This window comes from Lolium perenne, chromosome 3 (assembly GCF_019359855.2).
Source record: "Lolium perenne isolate Kyuss_39 chromosome 3, Kyuss_2.0, whole genome shotgun sequence".
Taxonomy (NCBI): domain Eukaryota; kingdom Viridiplantae; phylum Streptophyta; class Magnoliopsida; order Poales; family Poaceae; genus Lolium; species Lolium perenne.
This window is the reverse complement of record NC_067246.2, coordinates 16692450-16701692: the sequence shown is the minus strand read 5'-3', so window position 1 is coordinate 16701692 and position 9243 is coordinate 16692450. Positions and strand designations below refer to the sequence as shown.

General features: G+C 42.2%; 1 long non-coding RNA gene across 3 annotated transcripts; it reads left to right on the top strand.

The window, feature by feature from the left end:
- Positions 1-5026: 5026 nt before the first annotated feature.
- LOC127341108 (uncharacterized) lies at positions 5027-8161 on the top strand. Of its 3 annotated transcripts, XR_007875265.2 has the most exons (5): positions 5027-5207; positions 5347-5412; positions 5860-6294; positions 6555-6621; positions 7430-8161. It is a non-coding gene; the product is annotated as an uncharacterized lncRNA (long non-coding RNA). The 3 variants fall into 3 exon arrangements; XR_011754626.1 differs by lacking the exon at positions 6555-6621; XR_011754627.1 differs by lacking the exons at positions 6555-6621; positions 7430-8161 and adding an exon at positions 6410-6547.
- Positions 8162-9243: the final 1082 nt, after the last annotated feature.

Below are 9243 nucleotides of genomic sequence, written 5' to 3'. Positions count from 1 at the left end.
TCTTCTTCCTGGTAGTCACCGGTGCTAGCGTCTAAATTTGAATACGAGTATAATTACTCACTAACTCAAATGCTATTCCAAACCTCATATACATTCACACAAACTAGGCTAAGCACACAAATAATTCAATTTGAGTGCATTGGTGGGGTGGCTTGGAGGAAACATAATTTCCTCCCAGTTCATATGTGAAAAAAAATCTCCATAGGGTTTTTGAGGAATAATCTCCTCTCATTGACATCTTTCTTAAGATTTAATTCCTCAACCATAATACATGAACTTATGTTGACCTAAGTCAACCATTCATTATCATCATTTGAGAAAATGAGTTAAATGAGGTAGACCACCTCATACCCTTTAATAATTCTACAATTGATTTAAATCTCTAAGCATTTCATATAAGAATGTTTGACCAGGGGTTCAAACATCACATGAATTCACTTGAGACAAGATTTAAATGAAGTAAAATACTTCATATGATTTGCATAATAGTTTTGGACAATATCACTTAGAGAAACTAGCCATTTTGTCCATTATTTAAACTAGGGCATGATCATGCAAAGTAACCACACCATTTTCTTGCAGAAACAATTAGTGTAAGTCAAATGTGAGCTATTAGAGTTGGAATTAACTCAATAGCTAATTTGGTTGATTTTTAATAATTATTTGAATAGGGAAAAGTCCCTGCCTTCATCTTTTTATCAGATTAATTCTACAACAGATCTTGAAGCGAGACCAGTGGCATGTTGTAGAACTTTTAACTAGCTTTCCAACAATATGAAATTTGTTAAATTTGGCCAAGCCAAACAGATTCTAGGGATTTTCAAAGTTGGAGCCAGTAAAGGATTTGAATTCAAAATATTAAACGGGATTTGAATTAAACGGGCTGCGCGGGAAACTAACTGGGCCGAAACGGAAGAACCAGCCCAAGTCCAGCCCACCACGCGTCCACGCACGCGTGGGCTGCCTGACTGGTGGGCTCCACCCGTCAGTGGCTTTTCAAACCCGAAACGGTATGGCTAGTCGTGAGGCGTTGGATTAGAACTGGATCGGACGGCACAGGGCCATCGTCATCTCCGGCGAGATTGCGCCACAGAGACGGCGAGGTAGGGGGTCGGCGAGCTTACGGCGGCTCCAGCTAGGGTTGGCAGGGTGCTTGACGAGGTTGTAGACGACGGCGAGGCAGCCTGTAGCAGTGGCGTCGCTCGAGGTGGCCTGGATCGACGGCGATTTCACCAGGGCTTCCGCGGCTCCGATCGCTCGATTGAGCTTGCTCCGGCGACGATTGAGGTAACTAACGGTGCGAGGAGAAGTGGTGGTGAGAGGAGAGAGTGGTGGTGTGCTGAGATTGCTCAGGGAAGTGCTCTATTTATAGAAGGGGAGGTGTGCTGCGGGGCAGGGTGGTGGTCGACATGCGCGCGGCGTCTCCGGTGAGCTAGAGGGCTAGGCGACGACGCAGTGGTGTTCACCACGTCATGGCGGTCCTGTGAGCGTCAACGGCGCGGCAAACGGTGGCGTACGGTGGTCGGGCGCTTGCGTGTACTGCCGCGGCCATGGCGGGCGGTCGTGTCCTCTCCGGCGAGGGTAGGCGCTAGGGGGTGACGGCAGCTTGTCCGGCGAGTTCCGCGTGGCGAGGAGGGTACCAGGGCTAGCGGTGGTGGTCGGGGTACGGCGAGGTACGGCGATGCCGCGTGGCCGTGTCGCGCGCGTCCGTGCACGGTGACGTCGCCATGCCGCTCGCGTCGTACCTGGGACGTCGTGGGCGCGCTCCGTCCGGGGCTTGTCGGCGTCCACTCGACCAACGGGTTGTACTGGCGAGCTCAGGAGATCATGGGCGAGCGATTTGGCAAGGTGGCTCGGTCGGGAGAGGCAGAGAGGGAGAGGTGGGCGTCGAGGTGGAACCTGGCCGGCATGGCCATGGCTAGGCTAGGTTTGGTCGTGTCCAGGGGGTGGCTAAGCATGGGCTAGGTGTAGGAGTGTCCAGGGATCATTGCTAGGCCAAGTGGTGATCAAGAATTGGTCTGGTTTGATCAAAATTTGGAAAGTGGTGATCTTGCCAAAGTTTCAAAGTCCCCTCTTTGCTTGCTTCTAACTTTTGATCCAAGCTGAATTTGGGGTGATGATCTTTACAGAAGTTGTTCACCTTGCTGTGTACTTGGATGTGGTGCAAAGACTTGTGTTGGTTTAGTTTGAAAATTTTGAAAAACAAGGGCTCAAAGTAGTGACCAGAGTATAAAAGTCAAAAATGACCATTATTCTATGTGAGCAAGTTTTTGAATTTTGATTTGGTTCAAAAGGTATTCTTTGATTCTCCAAAGTTGTAATAACTATCAAATAGCATATTACAAGTAATGGTGATGATCAAATGGGTTTGGGGTCAAAGTTTGCAAAAATGGCATAAGCCATAAGTTAGGGTTTTTTAGGGTTTTACTCTTATTTAATTTCTTTCTCTTTTTGGTTTAATTGTTTGGTGACCTTCACTTGATCACTTTAGGGTTCTTGAGTTCATCATACAAACAAAACAAACAATCATCATGGCATAGTACTCAAAATGCACAAGTCCTATGCAGGGCACTATATGCCATTTTAAAAGTTTTTGTTGGTTCTGAGTTTTGGATCTCTGGAATTCTTTCTCTCTCTTTTATTGAAATTTGGGATGTTACAGGTACTCCGGACTGCGTGGTGACCGCACAGTCCCTTGTAGTAACCTCATATGCAAAGATTCATCATAGCCTGCGCGCTCTTACGCCCTTACTCCTAGAGCTTACACACACCGATGCATCACAATGTATCTGTGAGGGGTTTTATAGGCTGAGCAGGAGGAGAAATGGCGGGAAGAAATAGGGCGGGAGAGGGATGGCGGGAAGGAAAATGGTGGGAACGATGAAATAGGAGGAAGAAAAAGGGTGGGAACGAAGAAACGCGGGAGATAAAGGCAGGAGAAAACAAGGGGTGTATCGTCCACGGCCAGAACGACAGGCTCAAATCGTACTGGGCCTGGACGAAATGCACTGTCGTCGGCCTAGTTACGTGAGAAGCCCCTTATCGTCGAAGCCCAGGACGATAAGAGGCTAAACGATTAGTCCCTAGCAACCAGCGCATCTTCGGTGTAAGAACTTATCGTTCGAACCCAGAACGATAAGATGTTAACATTCAAGCGCTGAACGACGGAGTAATATTTTTGAAAATTATCTTTTCAGAATAATATTCGTGAAATTTGGTAAAAAAATTTATAAAAAAAACCCAATGCTTCGTGATTTATGGATGAGTGGAAATACATGAGTGGATTTATGGGTTATTTAAGGCTAGAAATGGAATTATTTTTATTCTTGAAGTATTGCACTGAAGATGGCAATAGTTTTGCATAAGTGGACTATATATATGTAGAGTAGACACTGTAAATTTTTGGGGAGTTTTACAAGCAAAAAAAATAAGGGTTACTTTGGAAAGGCAAGATTCGGGTTTAGGGATTTAAATATTTGGAATTAGGGTTTTAGAGATAAAAATAATGGAAAATATATATTTGGGGAATGTTTGTTGGGTTGAGGGATAGTTGATACCATGATGCCTACATCATCCACCAAAAGTTGTAAATAAGATCCAATTAATTCAAGAGAAATCTAAATAAAAAGATTACCACCAAATTTAATCAGATGAATTCACAAAAACAAGGTTAATGAAAATTGGGGCGTTACATCTATCTACTCCCATAAGGAAATTACAACTGTTTGTGAACTATTTTACTTTGTTAATACGAGTCTGACTGTGATATTCTCTACCACTTAACTTTTGTGCACTAATAAAATCATAGGGAAGTGTGTATTCAACAAAGGCTCGAATTCACGTATAGTATTCCACCTCCATCTAGTGTAACTAATTTATTTGAAAATTGGTTAAACGGGATTGATAAGATCACAAATGCTCGAATTTGTGTCGGAGTTTGTGCTTTAGTTTGGGCAATATGGAATTGTCGAAACAATTTGGTTTTTAATAGGAGTTCCAAACCAAATTTATTGCAGGTTATACACAGGGCTACTTCATCGATACATATGTGGTCCTATCTACTTCCTGCGGAGCAGCAGGAACCTATGAATACTGGATGCAATCGGCTGATGGCGGTTGTACGGACTATATTCTGCCAGGGTGGCAGGCTGCATTCTAATAGCCTCCATGATGCTTAGCGGCCGACTATATTTATGTAATCTTTTTAGATGCACTAGTGGAAAACGGGGCATTAGCACCGGTTGGTAAGGGCCTTTTTTACCGGTTGCCCAACCGGTGCAACGCATCCGGTGTTAAAGGCCCCCCTTTAGCACCGGTTCGGTTTAGTTACGAACCGGTGCTAAACGGGCACCACGTGGCGGCTGCCGATTGTCCGGGCGGGAGGATACGAACCGGTGCTAAAGGGTCTACCGCGGCAGGAAAATGCTCCAAAAGGCTGCCGCGGCAGAACCCGCTACTGGTCCCATTTTTTGTTATCCAATTTTTTTTAAATTATTTCTCACTCACTCTTTTTTTTCTATTTTTTCAGAATTCCAAGTATTTTAGTTATTTGACAAGTTTACACTTAATCTCTACTCAAATTACTTACTCGTGGTCATAGTTCCTGCTCGGTCACCCATCCTCCCACTACTCTAGCACTAGCACGTTTAACTTCCAAGTTCTTTCCCATCTCGCTTCCAAGTGCTTCACGCGCATGTTATTGATAGTAGTATCATATCAATCCTATTAACATGTTGGTCACGATATCACACTTCTTTATTGTTTAAATTCTAACTAATTCTTTTAATAAACAAAAGTAATGATCTAATAATAATCTTGAATAAATAAATAAAAAATAATTTTTTAATTTTTTAAAATTTAATTTTTTTATTAAAATAAAAAACCTGAAAATTTGAAAATTTGAAAATCTCAAAATTGGCTAACCCTTATGGTTAAGTAATAGTAATCTTTATGTAGGAAAGAATTATTAATTTAATTTTTTTTAAAAACTAAAAAAATATAAAATCCTGAATTACCCACCCATCCGTCTGACTTCCTCTCCAGAGACGGCCCTCTGCTGCTTACCCACCCCGTGCTGCCCATTCGCAATCAAGACTAGCTCGCTGTCCTCTGCCCCGTGTCCGGCGCAAAGCGGCATCGACCTCACCTTGTACACGACGGGCGGCCCTCCCTCTGTATCCTCACAAGGACGCTGCTCATCCAAACATGTACCTCCTCTGGCTAGCTCTCGTCCTGCTGCTCTCTCTTACGAGCCTCTCTCCCTCTCATCTATCTATTATATATCTCTTGCTGGTGACGTATTTGATGAAATGACTCTGAGAAAACTGCAATTTTCTGGGTTTGCAGTAGAGAGTCTGGCTGCTGCTGGGTTGCAAATCCTGCCCACCTTGGGGAATCGCTGACAAAAACAAGGTTCTGTTTTATTTCTGTCTCGTTGGTCCATGTTCATATATTTTAGGATGGATCAACTTCTGGATTGTGCGTAGGTTATTATTCACTTGGCATGAAATTTATCACTGAAATTCTACTAGACTGCAGCGTCTAGTCCATTTGATACTGGTAGTATAATTGTTAGTTGAAACTGTACTCTGGTGTAAATGAGAAATGCTAATACAAAAACCATGTGGCTGGGAAATTCTAAATTATTGGTGTTGCCTGCAGTTGCTACTCTGCTAATACTAGACCAAGTAACTGCTACCAAATTTTTATATCCATGACCTGAAGACAATAAGTATGATCATTCATTGCAATATTCATTTTTTTTTCATTCAGTGGATTTTGTATCATTTTTGTTCTGTAAATTATGAATGAACATACATATTGTTGAAAATAACTCTAAACTTGAATTTCTTATGTTAGCCGTGACGATGCGCTCTCATCGGATTAACGTCGCTCTACCTCCGCGGACAAGACGATACTGAAGCAGTAGTGCATCACCGAGTATGCGCTTGAGGAAAGTCTGGTTTGAGACATGATAAATTCAGAGAAACTAGGCATCAGGTTCGTGAGTGATCCACTACCATGGAGCAAAGGTGATGTATTAGGCATGTGTTCTGTATTCTATATCTGGCCTTCGAGTCCATCGGCGCCGACGCTGCCGAGTGGTGGACACCCGCGTTTGAGTGTTGCATCGACGCTACACGCTTCACTTGCCGCAGGGGAGCTCCGCGAGGTCCAGAATGAATATTGCTCCTATGATGCAACAGCGAGAGGCATGGACGTCCGTCCAAATGGACTCCTTCCTTGACATGGTGCGCAAGTGCAAGGAGACGGAGAAGTCCAATTGTCCATAAGGTGTTAAACATGCTTCCCTTTTCTCTATGTAGATAGTTATTCTGTTTCGGTGATATTCGCATACATAGGTTATCAGATCAGCTTTTTATCGTAAAAAACATACTGAACTGAATAGCCTTCTCATTACATGGATTGTCCTTCCTCTGCAATGGGGCGTGGAAGGTGGCGTACCGTTGTGGAAGGTTAAGATGATCTCACAGGTGTGGTCTTTTTGAGATTCTAAGAGCACTTTGTTTCTCCCTTTGCATGTACGACATCAGTTTAGTGGGACTGAGTTTTCTTTCTTGATCGATCGGCAGCCACGGTTCAGGTCGATCGATTCCCAAGGTACACTCTGAATCATATGAAGGATTGATACATATCGACTTGATTGTAGATTTTTTGTTGGATTTTAAGGAGTGTTTGTGAACTTCATCCCCAGTTGGATCTCACTGTGGGAACTTTGAATGTTACAATGGAGGTGCAAAAAGTTCTCTCATATGAACAATTCTTTACTCTGCATAAACACTGGTTACATAAACACTGCTCTGACTCCAACGTGAACAACTCTTTACTCTGCATATTCTTGCATAATATCAAACAATGTTTTCCCCGATATATTGTTGTTTATATGCTACTGCTTCCTTTCCTGATTTCTACATTCAGATGTTTTTTGGTACACAGTTACCAAAATGATTACTGCTTTCGCTAAGTTATTCCATTCTTTGCTACAATATTGGCTTTCTAAAAGCTTACTGTTTCTTCTGTTATTTTGTTTGACATAAACTGGAACAGTATCTTTCTTTTCTTTTTCGAACTGTCAAATGGAATCATGAGCTGTTACACTGAACACCTGTCCAAAAATATGGTTAGTCCTAGAAGCAATATGTAAATCATGCTTAGCTCTGATTAGTTTTTCAGTATTTGAACTCAAGTGTCCGAGCTTCTTGAAATTAATGTAACTAAAGCTAGCAAATCAATCATAGCAGCAAACGGTGGAGTGCAGCTTTGGTCCAAATTCTTTAGTCGTGTAATTTGCTGGGTATAAATAGTAACTATTCAAATCTTTGAGATCCCAAATGATGGTCCAATACTGATGAGCAACAATACTAAGGAGGATTAATCTGAATGTATTCTGGCTCCAATACTGATGCAGGGTCTTGAGGGCAGCAGAGAGAAACTTGAGCGCGCAGAAGAGGAAGAGGAGTCACACGCCGACGCTACATCGACGGGCAAGGTGGCAGTGGCTACATCTACAAGTCAACAACCATCGCCACCAAACGCCTTCTGCCACACTGCACCAACTCGCCTATGCATAGACCAGACCCACTTTGACTCCTCGCCCATTTTATTTTCACCATCTTCTCTATCGCTGGCATTTTCCCCTGCCAGGTGTATTTGCACGCTTAAGCAGACCTGGTTTTTTTTTTGCTGAAGGTTCCCTTGTTGATTAAATGGACCTGGAAAATATGGCTCTTATTCTTCTTTGAACTATCGCTTCGGTTATCCAAGCAACTCCATGGTTGTTGGTGTTGCTCTCTTTTCTAGCCAGGTTCACCCTTAAGAAGACTCCACGGTGGATATACATTTTGAAGCATATTACAGAATCGGAGCTAATATAATCACGCACCACTATCATGACTGAAATCTCTCCTTGATTATAAATGTTTATCTTCAGTACTAACCTTTTCTGTGACGTTTTCAGGGACTATGAAAAGATCCTCGTGACCTCACACTAACAACTATTGAGAACAAGTTGAAGGCATAATAAGTATTCTAGAAAGCTAGGAGGAGTCGCCCCGCTCCCACCTGCAACCAGAATCTGCCAATAAATGTGTATTTCTAGGATTTTTTTTTGCGTTTGGAAGTTGTCTGTTATTTTTTGCTTTCAGAGTGTGTAAACGGTTTGACAACTTGCAATAGTTGCTACGGTTTTTTGGTCACGTGTCAGGAATGTTATTTCACTAGTTTGGTAATTATTGTTATGATTTGTTAGTATTCCTTGCTGCTTGTGAGATAAAATACACCTTTGTCTTGGTGTATTACATGACAATTCTAAATAGGCATAAACGATGACTACAAAGATATTGATGTGTATTTGTCCTGAATTTTCTCCTAAAATATGAATGATATGCGACTCTTGTTCATAATTTGAACCTGCATAGTTTAACATTCTCACAATAGGGAATACTTTGACAGGCTTAGAATACGGAATTCTTCGTAATCTTAATACTTTTTTATTCGATGTCTATATGTCGTTGTGTAGCAACGCACGGGCATCTAACTAGTACTTTTAAATTCTGCAATAAGAACAAGGCCTTGTGCATCGTTTTGATGCAGAGACCGAGGCGATGCTCCATTTTGAAAAAAAAGTGTGTATTCAACATTGGGATTCTCGAAGGTTGTATCCAGATCCGATAGATTAGTCTCAAATTTGTTAATTTTCTATAATAGTTGGTTGCATAACATACAGGAATCTCAAAATATTTTATTTTTTGAATTTTCTATCATTTTCTTTTATATTTTACAAAGCTAAAAAAGGCGATCCACCGGGGGCGGGGGGAGGGGGGTGTGGAGTGCGTGGGGAGCAAAAAAACCTTGACGCACGAACCGGTGCTAAAGCTCTGGCCTCTCGAACCGGTGCTAATGCACCCTTTAGTCTGGGTTCGTAACCTAACCGGTGCTAAAGCTCCGGGCAGTTTTGAACCAAAGCCTCTTTTTTTATTAGTGATGGCTGATTTATGTTGCCATTTTAAGCGATCCTTGAGATGTAAACTCTGATACTTTTAAATTCTGCAATAAGAACAAGGCCTTGTGCATCGTTTTGATGCAGAGACCGATGCGACGCTCCATTTTGAAAAAAAAGTGTGTATTCAACATTGGGATTCTCGAAGGTTGTATCCAGATCCGATAGATTAGTCTCACCTGAGTGTGAAAGAGTTTGACCTTGATATATACCATAGTATTCCA